Raw genomic sequence first — 13674 nt, 5'->3', positions numbered from 1 at the left:
CCTCTCTGTTGCCTCCGCACTTGTGAGCTGCCGTCCCTCTGCAATCCTTTCCAAGGGTTGCTTATATTCCATGTCCACATTCCATGTGCTTCTTGGCTTTAGAACTCCTTTTGCCTCCTTTTTAGAAATTCGAGCATTAAACACTGCCATCTAGGATGCCCTGCGCTCTCGGACACTAAGTGGAAGAAACAGGAGTGCTCTCCTCAAGGTAGAGACAGACTAAGCAAAGATGCTACCATGTGATATACATCATACAGAGATATGTACCAAGTGACAGCCCAGAGGAGGGAGCAAGGAATTCTTCCTAAGAAGTGGCAGAGACGTTCTGACCTGGAGATAAAAGAGAAGCAGGAATTCAAAAGACAATATACAACCTTGTCTATTTTCTTAGCAAACCTGGAGGAATATGTCCTTCAGAAGATGCCTTGTCTAAGACATTGGAGCTACAGGTGTGACCAAGGTTCCTGATTCCAAGAAACTTTCAGCCTAGAAAAGAAGTTTAAAAATGTACCCTAATAACGGCAGGGCAACACACAGAATTCTAAGAAGGTCCCCAAGATTCCTGGCCCCTGGTCTACGAATCCTGCATAATCCCCGAGACAGTGTAGATGATGAATTTTATTCTTGACATTAGATTTATGTAACATGGTACAGTTGCCCTCGAGGAGGGAGGTTACCTGGCTTGACTGGACCTAATTACAAGTTCTGTAAAAGGTCAGAGTTTTCTCTGACAGTTGAAAAAGGGTCTTCAGAGAGATTCAAAGAGTGAGCAGGATTTGATGTGAGAGATTCTCTGTGGATGAGACGGAAGGCGGGGCATGAGGCAAGGACCTGAAAGTTGTTCCTGATTGATAGCCAGCAAGGCAATGAGGGTCTCGGTCCTAGAACCAAAGAGAAAAGAATTCTGTCAAGAAGCTAAAGGAGCTGGGAGCAGACATTTTCCTAGTCATGCCTCCAGATAAGAAGGTAGCTGGCCAACACATTGACTTCAGCCATCTGATACCCTGGGTGGTGAACCCAGCTATGCCTTGCCAGACTTCAGACCCACAGAACTAATCAATGGGGGTACTAAATTTGCAGTGATTTGTGCTAATTTGTTACAAAGCAGTCAGCACTTACAACACTGTCCTCTTGTTGGCTGTTAACATACCAACTTCCCCAACTGTGTGCTCCTTGGATTCAGGCCATATCTAATTATCCTTGTAACCTTAGGCCACTCGTAAGACAGGAACTCCCTGAAATTCCATCAAATAAATGTTTAAAGGAGACTCAGGGATGCAGATGAGGACCTGGATGCAGATCAGGATTTGAATACACTCTGCCCATTCCTGCCTGGCAAAGGCAGGGAGACTGACACGGAGCCCAGTGCTCAGACAAAAGGAGGAGGCCTGGGATCAGTCCAGTGCCCTGAGGCCAATATATTCCACAGACAAAGCAAGTAGCCTGGGCTTAGCTGTTCCAGCTGCGGCCTCAAACTTGGCTTAGGTGGACTTGCTTTCAAGGAGCGCTGTTCACAGAGACAATCCTTAATCAGGAGTCCCTGTGTGACCTGAGAATTACCATGTTCTAAATAATACCCATTCCCATTTTAGTAGGGTTCTAGGGATTTATAGGTCATGGAAGATCTTAGCTATTGGGTGAAAGCCGAGTGTATTTCAACCAGTCAAAGTAAAAGTAAACAAATTCTTGAATCTCATCTATTCATTTCTTGTAAAACACTGTTGTTTCTAATACGAGATTTAAAAAAAAAAAAAAAAAAGAAAAACCACAATGAACACATGTACCCTCCACCTTGCTTGCAAAGAGTTAAAATCCCCTGTGTGCTCTCCCTGATGGCATTCCTACCTCCAGTCCCCTAGAGATAACCACTCCCCTGAACTTGTTGTTTCCATGTTGGTTCTTTATGTTTTCCTACATATGTATGTGAGTCCAGGAAGCAAAGTGATAAAGATTTGCTTATTCTTAAACTTTATATAAGTGACAACATGCTACTTATCCTTTTTGGTTCAGTGCTACTTCTAAGATATTTTCATGTTATTACTTGTGGCTCTAGATCAGGGTTTGGCAAATCTTTCTATAAATGGCCAGATAGTCAATAATTTAGGCTTTGTAGGTCCTACGGCCCATTGTAACACAAAAGCAGCCATAGATAACCTGACTGGGTTCCAATAGACAGTTATTTTCATATAAGTTTCATCTGTCATTGAAATATTGTTCTTTTTAAAATTTTTTCTCTACCTTGTAAAATGTAAAAACCATTCTTAGCTTCTGGGCCATACACAAATGAGAGTCGGGTAGATGTGGTCCAAGGACTCATAATTTGTTAATCTTGCTTTAGATCACTTGTTCTTATTGCTATAGAATATTGTTCATTTTACATCCTTTAAAAACATTCCTAAAGGGCTCAAGAAATTTAGCTGACACTGTTTTAGATCAGATATTGGTCCTGCTCTTAAGAAATTTACTCTGTAAGTAGACAAGATAAAACATGTTAACCGATAATGACATAGGAAGTGATAAAGACCCGAACAGATGTTTGAATGGCCTGCCATGAGAGCTAAGAGGAGTGGAGGCAGGACAGCTCCTTTCATTTTGGCCCAGTGGTTGAGAAAATGGGCTGTAGAGCCTGGCTACCAGGGTTCACATTCTGACTCCTCTATTTACTCTCTGTGTGACCTTGGACAAGTTACTTTACCTTCCTGTGCCTTGGTTTCCTCATCTGTAAAATGCAGATCATAGTCATGCTTACTGCATAAATGTTATGAAAATAAAATTGTACATGCAAAGTGTGTAGAAAAGTGTCTGGTTCAAAGTAAGCATTACATAAACATTGGTTTTTATTGTTCAATCTGGAAGGAAGACCATGGAAGGCTTTGTGGAGGCAATATGAAATCAGAGTTTTAAAGGATGGGTGGACATTAGGACATATAGAAAGAGAGAAGGCATTCTAGAAGACTCTGGAAAAGCCCAGAGTAGCAAAGGAGAAATGTAGAAAGGTACAAGCAAACCAAGGAAAGGGGAATAGAGAGAAACGAATTTAGAAAGGAAAGTTATGACCAGACCATGGAGAGCCTTGAGTTCAAGACTAAGGCAATGGACTTTGTCCTGTAGGTATTGAGGACTTACTAAGTTTTAGGAACTGGGGACTCTTATGATGCTTTCAGCTCCTGGCAGCTGAGGGAGAGAAGAGTCAAATTTGAGAGAAGAATCAGAATTAGGTTACAAATCCAACAGTCCAGGGAATGGGGCCTGAAAAGGCAGAGTGCTTTGGAAATAGGCAAAATGTGGAGGATAGGGAGGCATTTTAAAAAGCACACCATAGGGCACCTGGGTGGCTCAGTGGGTTAAGATTCTGCCTTCAGCTCAGGTCATGATCCCAGGGTCCTGGGATCAAGCCCATCAGCAGGGAGCCTACTTCCCCCCTCTCTCTGCCTGCCTCTCTGCCTACTTGTGATCTCTGTCAAATAAATAAAATCTTTAAAAATAAGATAAAAAGCCCACCATAGAGTTAAGACTGGGTGACTGGGAGGATGGCAGTGCCATTGTCTGAAACGGGGAACACAGCTAGAAAGAGATGATTTAGGATGGAGAGTCAAGATTTTGGTTTGTAACACATGAAGTTTAAGGACCCAGTATGGAATTATCTTATGGATTGGCGCTAAGAACAAAAAGGGTTGGGGAGGGGGTTGGTGACCTAGATTACATGCTTCGAGTTAATCCTTCCAACAACTTGATGAGATAGGTATGTGATTAGCCTCCTTGTATTCTAGAGAGGAAGAAACTGAAACCAGAGAAGCCAAGGCTAACCCCACAGCTCATAACCCCACTCTACTGCCTCTGCAGCTGGCTTCCTTAGGACTTCCCCTAGGACAGTCCTTCAGATCCTTACTCCCATTATCTGACACTCTGGGGAGCTTGGACTATTTACCTTCTTGGCTTTAGCAAAAAGCAGGTGTGAAGGGGATGGGCCTAATGACAGCAAGGTAAGTGGCAGCGAACAACCAGAAACTTAAAGAAACCATCATGAGAATCCCAAGCCATAGCATCCTGAGGACATTTGTTAAAGCAGAATATAGTCCTTCACTCTTCAGCAGCCCAAGAGGATTTCTTCATAACAAAGCCCAATATTGCTACCAGTTCATATTTATAATGCATCAAGAAAATAATAAATCTATTTCCAGAAGTTCCAGATAGCTTGGAAGTTCCTAATACACCTTTTAAAAGATTTTCACCTGGTGTGGATAATTTCTTATTTTAATGTTAAAGGAACAGACTCTCAGCACTCTGGGGGGGAACTTCTCTTCAAAAGCAGCTTTTCAGACAGCAGTGATTTTGACTCAGTTGTTTCCCCCTCGCTGCCTGAAGAGCCCTAGAAGGACGTGGAGGCTAGCCTGGGCTGTGTAGCTTCAGAGGATGCTCTGCCAGGATTCCCAGGCCCGCTCAGGCTGTCACCGGTAGCTTCTTCCCTTCCTCTCATCTGCCTCCTTGACTTGCTTCTCAGAAAAGAGGCAATAAGGGGGAACAGTGTGCTGGGGTCAGAAGAAGAAACAGCACCTACAGCAAACATGGGCACAATCCTCCGTACATGGGGCCAACCATATCCATACGTCTCCCATACTCCCCGCCACACCACTCACACCAGAGATAAAGGAATAAAACACTCGCCCTGGTGCTGACCTGTCAGGTGACCAGGCCACACCAAATTAGGAATAAAAAGACCAACATCATCTGTGTCGTAGCTCTGTTGCTTACCTGTCCTGCACCTTCTGGTTTCTACCCCTCTGCCTGGAATGCCAGTGCCTTGTGAATATATCCCTCATCCTGACTTGGGTCTTGGGAGTGCCTTCTGAAATGTGAATCTGATTAAGTTACTCCCCCATTTAACACTTCAGTAGCTTTTTAATGCCCAAGCAGGTGCATTCATACATCCTTTGTTTTTTTTTTTAATTAACATATAATGTATTATTTGCCCCAGGGGTACAGGTCTGTGAATCATCAGTCTTACACATTTCACAGCACTTACAGTAGCACATACCCTTCCCAATGTCCATCACCGAGCCACCCCATCCCTACCCCCCACCCCCAGCAACCCTCAGTTTGTTTCCTGAGATTAAGAGTATCTTATGGTTTGTCTCCCTCCAGATCCCATCTTGTTTCATGTTTTCCTTCTCTACCCACCCCCAACCTTGCCTCTCAAATTCTTTATATCAGAGAGATCATATGATAATTGTCTTCTTCTGATTGACTTATTTCTCTTAGCACAATACCCTCTAGTTCCAACCATGTTGTTGCAAATTCATAAACCCTTTGGTCTTAAGACCCCTTTCCATGCAGTTAGTTCCTTCCGTCAATATTTACCATATTAGAAATTAAAAACTGAGAAAGTTCTACATTTTTATTCATTTAAAATTACAACAATACTCATTACATGTTATCATAAACACATCTCCAATGAAAAATATCTGTATTTTCTACAACAAAATGTGAAAGAGTAGCATTTTATACATTTGTGCAAATCTCTTTAACGCCTGGTGTAAGAGAAGACAGCTGGATTCTAAAATCGGTTTCTGTATTTAAGCTGTTGCAATATCATATGTCCTATATTCTATGGAAAACGTCACTGTATGCTCGTGAGAGAATGGGTTAAAAAAAAAAAAAAAAGCAAACCACGTTTAGCATTATTCTGAAAATAATTCGGAGCTCACTGACTCCTGAAAGGATCGGAGGGACATCCAACAGTCCCAGGACCACTTGATGAAAACCGCTGACCTACAAGGTGAATTCTAAGGTAGACATACAAGGACATTCAATGTCATTCTAGACCCTACAATACCTCCTCCCAGGTTCTGGCTTCCTTTCCCTGTCTAGCTTCAGCGGCATCATCACCATATCCATATGTCTCCCATACTCCTGCCACACCACTCACACCAGCCAGCCATTCGGTATCACGTCTTTACGCCTTTGCATCCATCCTCTCTCTGCCTGAAATTAGCTTTCCTCTTGCAGGCTCTTTTAAGAGCCAGCTTGAACGCGTTGGACTCTCGGGTGCCTCCTTTGATCCAGGCTAACAGAGCTGACTGCTCTCTGCAGGCAGAGCCCCGGCTTTAAAGTCAAACAGGCTGGAGATCAATCTTCTCTACTCAGTCATTTCCTGGCTGGGCGACCTTGGACAAGTGGTTTCACCCCCCTGCTGGGGATTATCCGTGGTGGATGCGGCGGCGGTTAATCCAGGGGAGTACTAGCGGGCACTGAAAGAATGGTGTTGTGTACAGTGCCTGGCACAGAGGGCTCAATGCGTACTTGTTGAGTGGGTGAGCCATGAAGAGACCGCGGGAGCCTGTACTTAACTGAGCATTTATTTACCAACTCCCCGCACTGTCCCGTCAGCTTTGCAAGCATTAACTTAACCTCACAGTAGTCCCTTGGGTGAAGTACTATCACGTGAGAGAGGAGGGCCCTGGGGGGAGAGGAACGAGGTCACTTGCTCAAGGTCATCCATCACACAGCTGGTCAGCAGTGGGGCGGGGACTCGCGTCCCAGAGCGCCGGCTCTGAGCCCGAGGCGGCGCCCTGCGTCAGCGGGTCTGCAGGGCCGAGAGCTCACCGCTCTTGGCATCGCTGTCTCGCCTCCCGGTCCCAGCGCCTCCTCGGAGTCGTGACGGGCGGCGGGACTCGAACCCTAGCCCCGAGCCCTCTCCAGGCCTCAGTTTACCCGTCCGGGAGACGAGGCGCGGAGAGCTGGGCCGGACGCGGGTCCGGACCCCGGGCGGGAGGCGGTGGGGCTGGCCGGGCCGGGCCGCTCGGTGGCGCCCTCCCCGCGCAGCCCCGCCCCGCCCCCCGCGCGCGGGCCCAACGGCGCGCGCCACCCCGCGGCGGGAGGAGGCGGCGGCGGAGGAGGCCGAGGAGGCGGAGGAGGGGGGGCGGGGCCGGGGAGACGCCGCTGCCGCCGCCGCCGCCGCCCCCGCTGCCGCCGCGGTCGAGCCCCCCGCCGCGAGCCCAGCCGGCCAGCCCGCCCGCCGCCCTCCGGAGCCGCCCCCTCCCACCCCCTTCGCGCGTCCGCTCGGGCTCCCTGCGCAGCGGAAACATGGCGGCGGGAAGGGAGTGAGCCGCCCCGCGCCGCCGCCAGCCCGCAGGTAAGCGTCTCGGCTGCCGCCTCCGCTCCCGGGGCAAGCCCGCGCCCTGAGGGGCCTGGGCCGGCGGGGACCGCCGCGGGCGAGGCGGCGGCGGAGGGACCTGGCCGGCGGCCACCCCCGCCCCTCGGGGCCCGCCGTCCGGCCGTCTGCCGGCTGTCGGGCCGGGGGCCTGTCTGCGGTCCGAGCGCGGCCGCGGCCCTTCGCGGCCGTGTCAGCCCAGCCCGCAGCCCCGGCGGCCCGCTGTGCGTCCGCGGCCGGGCCGGTGCGGCCCAGTGACCGGCGCGCGGCCCTGACGCGGTAGGGGCGCCCCCAAGGGGACCCTGCGGTGCCAGCCCGAGGGCGGGGGCGCGTCTGGAGGGTCGGCGTCGCGGCGGGTCCGAGCGGCGGCCGCCCTGTCCCGGCCGGCGGGGCTGGGGGCGGCCGGGAGGGTGGGCTTGGCGCGGAGAGCCGGGAGTCGGAGCGGCTGTCAGTGTGCGGCGGGTCTGTCGCTCCGCTCGGACGCGAGAACTGAGGGATGCCTGCGGGTCGGGGGCGGTTGGGACCGAGGCTGGCGGGCGCGCGGAGGGCCCGGAGCTGTCAGCCGCGGTCCTCGAGCTGGCTCCGGCGGCGAGAGCTGCGCGGGGACCACTCACGTGGGCCGCGGGAAACGGGCGGGGAGAGCCGCTTTCAAACCTCGGAGCCGCCGGGCACCGCGGAGGGCAAGCGGCCAGGCGGGAGCCCGGGGCACAGCTGAGCGCCAGCCCGAGAGGAGTGAAAGGGGCTTCCGGGAGACGGGCGAACCCCAGAACATCTCCAGACTGGAAGGGAATTTAAAGTCATCGAGGGCTCCTTTCTCCCACCGCACACCGAAGTCCCTTTGAAAATCCCCAAATCCACCCTAATCATTTGAACTAATCTGTCTGAACATGTCCTCCAGTGATGGGAAACCCATTTCTCCCCAAGGAAAACCCATTCTGTTCCTGGACGGCTTTGGTTTTTAGAAATATTTTTTGGTTCAGAGAAACCGCTGCCTCCCATTCTTCCTGGTTACGGACAGCTGTTGAGATACGTGAAGATAGTAATCATGTGCCCAGAGTCTTGTCATCTCCTCGCTAATTCCAGTTCTTCAGTTGTTTCTTGCATGCTGAAGTTCTCTGATCCCTTCTCAGAATGAGCTCGCCCATATCCTCTTTAAAGGAGAGCTTCTTAATCTATTAAGTTTCTCCAAGAAGTTCCTTGGTCCCAAAGATTGATTGACCTGCTTAAATGAAAAGTATTCCCCTCCTCCTTTCTGTGCTGTTTTGAACTTTAAAAAAAAAGTCCAGTACTGTCTTCAAACGAGCTAAGAGAGATCCTGTTTCGTGAAGATGTTTGGATTTTCCCTCATTAAAAAAAAAAAAAAAAAAGTCTATAAACACGTAATCAGATGAGCTGATGTGTATTATAGTGTGGCAATGCCCATGCAAATAGGAGAGCTTATTATTTTTACTCTGAAAAAGGATTGAGACTCAATTTGGGGCCTACTGCAATTTAATATTTAGTTGGAGAGGGAAATGCTTATTATATTGAACTCTTTGCTCTAACTGCCAGCAGAAGGCTCAAAGCTACTATGAAAAAGAACACTTTTTGTTGCTCACTTACCAGCATTATTTTTTGCTTGCTTTTTCATCACTTAGCCTTGGTACGTGAGGATTGAGTTTTTAAAAAGTGTCTTTTACCAACATCCTAAACTACCCTAAGCAACCCTGCAGGTTAGTAATTTTTAAGCCCAGCAGAGATGACAATGGCCTTATAGATAAAATGCCAAATTTTTGTATCTGGGACCCTGTTCAAATTCTAATCAAAGTTTCACTGCTTTTATAACATAGGCAAGCACATGCCAGCAGTCAAAATTGGTTCTTTATCTTTGTTCTTGTGTTTTTACTTTTTAAAGTGGTCAGTGGTTTTGAAGTTAGCACCAAATGTCAAGTTTTGATTTCTAGTTTGTTTGTGCAAATGCTATTTCCCTTTTACATAAGTTGGGTAAAAATTTGTATAGAACCGTTCTGTGCAGACCTGTACAGGCTCAGGAAAGGCTCTGGTTCCTTCCCTTCAAAGAACTTGAAGTTAATGATTGGAAATATTGAAAACTCTGTGAGAAAGAACCGGTGTGATTATACCACTGCAGATTTAAACTCAGCATGTTCTAAGCTTTACTCTAAGCCTATCCATCTATTTTGTGTCAGGCACTATGCTTACATACTGGGTATACAGAGATGAATAAGATACATTTTCAATCCTTGTGGAGCTGGTAAATTAAATGCCCAAATAAGTCATCTCAGAATAAAAGGTGAGAGGGATGCAGTTGATGCTATGGTTGTCCCAAGAAAGGGTGTTTAGACTAGCCAAGGACCTGAAGGAAGGCTTTGGAAGAGGTGACAACTGACCCAAATAATAAATGGTAAGAAGAAGACAGTCAAGCAGAGAATGGTAATAAGTGTGCTTCCAACAGAGAAAACAGCTCAAGGAAAGGCATCAGTGTGAGAGAAGGAATGGCTTGCATAAAAAAATCACAAGTGGGGGACACCTGAGTGGCTCAGTTGGTTAAGTGTCTGCCTTCAGCTCAGATCATGATCTCAGAGTCCTGGGATCAAGTCCCACATCAGACTCCTTGCTCAGCCAGGACCTTGCTTCTCCTTCTGCCTGCTGCTCTCTCTTTCTCCCTGACAATAAAAGTCTTAAAAAAAAATAAACAAACAAAAAAAAAAAACCCAAAAAAAAACCACAGGCAGTTTGAAACTGCAAAGAATATAACAATAAAGACATAGGGAACCTGAGTGGCTCAGTCACCTAAGGGTCTGCTTTCAGCTCAGATCATGATCCCAGGGTCCTGGGATGGAGTCCCAAGTCAGGCTTTCTGCTCAGTGGGGAGTGTGCTCCTCCTTTTCATTCTCCCTCTTTGTTCTTCCTCTCTCTGTCTCTATCAACTAAATAAAATCTTTTCTTAAAAAAAGACATAAATGTGAAGTTGGAAGACTGCAAATATAGGCAGAGACCATATCACAGTAGACCTTGTACTTGAAATTAACTCAGTGGGTGATTTTTTTTTTTAATCATTGAAAAGTTTTTATCAGACATGGTGGAAACATTTTTAAAATGTGGTCATAGGGATGAGAAGAAAGGGATAAAGTTGCGAGAGTCTGGATGTGGAGCTTTATGATTGATTGGGTGTGCAGATAAGATGGCCAGGAGTCCAGCATGATGCTCAGATTTTTGGTTTGGGTGACTAGAGGGATGGCGGTGACATTAACTGAGACAGGGAACACTGGATGATGAATTTGGTTTTGGACTTGAAGATTTTTTAGTAGCTTGAGTTAAATCAATAAACAAATGTAGGGGAAGTAAGCTAGAAAAGAGGGAGATTGTGCTCAGAAAGTGGAATATTGGAATTAACTTGTGTGGTATGGAGCTCTTCTAGGTGATAACTAGGCCTCTGTGTGTGGGTAGCTGAGGTGCCTCAGAGGTGAAGGTCAGTGAAGCTGAGTGTGACAGAACTTTGAGGCTGTTGTATTGAATGGGCCATCTGTGTGAATAGAGAAGTGATTTAGGATGCTTGGGTGTGGGGAAGAGAGGATGATTGTGACCCAGGTGCGGTGAGTGGAGGGGATTAATCGGAAGGGTGGCAGATGACAGATGAGGAGGAGGGGTAGAGAGTGACATAGCCAGATGGCAGACACCTCAAAGAAGGAGTAGTTTTAAATGGAAGAGTGGAAAAGTAGTGTTTTGTTTTGTTTTGTGTTTTTACTTTTCCTTCTTGGGAGCAGGGTTCTGATCTCTTCCTCTTTATTCAGGACTCATAATAATCACATTTGGCTCTGGAGAGTCTGTTCTTTCTTGAAAAGTAGGAGGGCAGGAGCGCCTGGGTGGCTCAGTGGGTTAAAGCCTTCGTTCGGCTTCGGCTCAGGTCATGTTTCCCCCCTTTCTCTGCCTACCTCTCTGCCTACTTGTGATCTCTGTCAAATAAATAAATAAAATCTTAAAAAAAAAAAAAGAAAAGAAAAGTAGGAGGGCAAGTACTGTCTATCACATCCTTTTTGCTGATACTTAACAAAGAAAAGTCAATGGAGGTTTCCCCACTGATGATTAGTAGGTGGATCTGAAACAATCAGATAAACAGTGAGGTTATACCCATGGTTTCTGGGAAGAGCCTACATTTTGAGCTACAAAGACCAAGATTCAAATTTAGGCTCTGCCGCTGACTAACCTTAGGACTATAAGCAATTTATCTAACCAGTGTGATTTTCGGTGTCCTTACCTGTAAAAAATAAATTCCTTTCACATAGGGTGTCACAAAGATTACATGAAATTATGTTTATAATATCACTAGGAAAGGAATTTAAAGGAAATGTTAATTCTCTTTCAACTACTTCTAAGGGACTTAAATTCTGCTGGCTGAACTTTTCTCATGCTTACTTAAATTATAAGGCAATAAGTACTCTTAAGAGAGGAAAAGCAAAGGGATGCAGAATTCAGAGGAGAGAGCCATCATTTTTCAATATTTGGAAGCAAGGTTAGACTTCACACTCAAAATAAGTTTCATTTGGGCCTTGAAGAACAAATTTCAGTACATTAAATAATTTCAGTGGAGATACAAAGGGATGAAAGGTATAGGGTATGTTTGTTAAAAATGTATAATTGCCAGGGTCTGAGTATTGCGTAAGTCAGCAGTGAGCGATATGGCCGGAGAAATGGGCTGGGGCCATGGTATTAAAGACCTGGAACTATGGAGTTTGGACTTGATGCTAGACAGACTAGGGAAGCATCGATTGTCTTTCCCTACCTCATTTTCCTATGTAGAATTTATAGTTTGAGAACTTGGGGTTTTTGTTTGAAGTAAACCAAGTAAGAAATTCCACATTTGAAAACAAGGCCAGTTTTAGCTTAAAACAAAACAATAACAAAAAAACCCAACTGTTAAGATTTGTTTTATAGTTGTAGTTTAATCTCTGAGATAACCTTGTTTGGTAGAAGAAACTTATAAAATCTTACTGGTAGAAAGTGACTAAAGATGCTCTGATTTCAAAATCTGTCTCTTTAATACTGAATGTCACTAAATATTAATTGTGCAAGCCTAAGCTGGTCACTTTGCCTCGCTGGTCCTCAGTTCCCTCATTTTTGTTAGGTGTAAGGTTTAACTAAATAGGAAGTATAAAGTACTTTACATAATGTCAGTTACATAATAGGCACTCAGATCTTGCCCCTCCCCTCAAACCATTGCCAAGGCTTTAGTGCTAACTCTCTAGCCACCAGGGCACTGCTAGAACTAATTATTTTGATAACCTTATGGCCATATAAAGCCAGCAAGTCTTATCATCTTTCATCTTTGTCCTATCCCTTCCACTTACCTGTCTTCTATACTGCTTTTCCCATGCTGACTTGGCTTCTACCTCCTCTCTGCCAACCCTGCTTGTTTGTTACCTCTCATACCTTTCCATTTGCTCTCTAAAACCCCTATTTCATACCCTGTTAACCATATTTCTATATTTTTGTGTGTGTTCTGGCCTTAAATGGAAGTCAGGCTCTCACCTGAGGAGTAATGGAGAGCACTATCACTTGCTCTGTAGTTCTTTTAAATGGGGGCATCCCATTCTCCCACAGTCTGTGCAAAATGAGAGAGATAAGCATGACCATGACTTTCTGTGCACCACGATTTCCAGACCATTACTTGTCCATCTTCTTAAAATCGCTGTGTTCGGTGGTGCAGGGGCTATACCACTCTTGTCTTCTTGTATGTGGATCTTCTCCATCACTTAGGACGTAGCATGTACGGTCTTCCTTTCTACCTTGGTTTCTGTCCTCACCGTTAGTAACTTCAGTATTCACACAGATGATTGTTTCAACGACACAATAGCTTCTTCAACTCAAGTGATCATAATAGTCACACCATAGGTCTTATCCACCAGAGATGGCCTGCCTCTGGAATTATAAATGAAAACAGGTAGCATGTTCAGAATGTCTTCTATCTGACCTTTGACAGTCCTCATCAGCTCTGTTGTGTGATCTCATTGAAGCCTGTCTTTGCTTCCTTCCCTATCCAGCTTAGTTTCCTCAGTCTATAATTTATTTCATTCACTCTCTTGCCATTACCCCTTATCCCTTTGCTCCACTGTTCTTTTGTCTTGTCTGGGCAAAATCTCAAACCTTGTTGAATCAAACCTGTTTCTTCTTGGCGGTAGTAGCTCTGAGCCCTGCTGGAGAAAATCATACACTTACACAGATTACTGCCATTGAATGTTTAGTAGCTAGTCATTTCTTTGCCCTAGTCTCTATAAGGTCTTATGTCAAACCTGTTTCTTAAAACTATACCTATATTTTCTTGTTTCTTCTTCTTTCCCAAGGCTACATCTCTGACCTCCATCTTTTCATTGCCTTTAACCTCTTTCTCTCTTCCAACTCCTTTTTTAAATTTAAATCTGCTTAGAAGTCTCCTATCTTTAAGTAAATCTCATAAATAAAATCTTAAGTCCATGTTTCCCTCCAGGTACCATCTAGTCTCCTACCTTTACTCAAACTTCTTGAGTTCT

At 45.9% G+C, this 13674-nt stretch overlaps 1 protein-coding gene across 3 annotated transcripts in view; it reads left to right on the top strand.

Moving 5' to 3' along the window:
• The first annotated feature begins 6945 nt into the window (after positions 1-6945).
• SCMH1 (Scm polycomb group protein homolog 1) overlaps positions 6946-13674 on the top strand; it is a 172086-nt gene continuing 165357 nt past the window's right edge. For all 3 annotated transcript variants that reach the window (XM_059137834.1, XM_059137835.1, XM_059137833.1), the window contains exon 1: positions 6946-7132. The gene's annotated coding sequence lies outside the window, so the exon portion shown is untranslated. The remainder of the gene's footprint in view (positions 7133-13674) is intronic.

The sequence above is a fragment of the Mustela lutreola genome, chromosome 10 (assembly GCF_030435805.1).
Source record: "Mustela lutreola isolate mMusLut2 chromosome 10, mMusLut2.pri, whole genome shotgun sequence".
NCBI classification, from domain to species: Eukaryota; Metazoa; Chordata; class Mammalia; order Carnivora; family Mustelidae; genus Mustela; species Mustela lutreola.
Note: the sequence above shows the minus strand (reverse complement) of the source record. Positions and strands in the feature narration are given on the sequence as shown.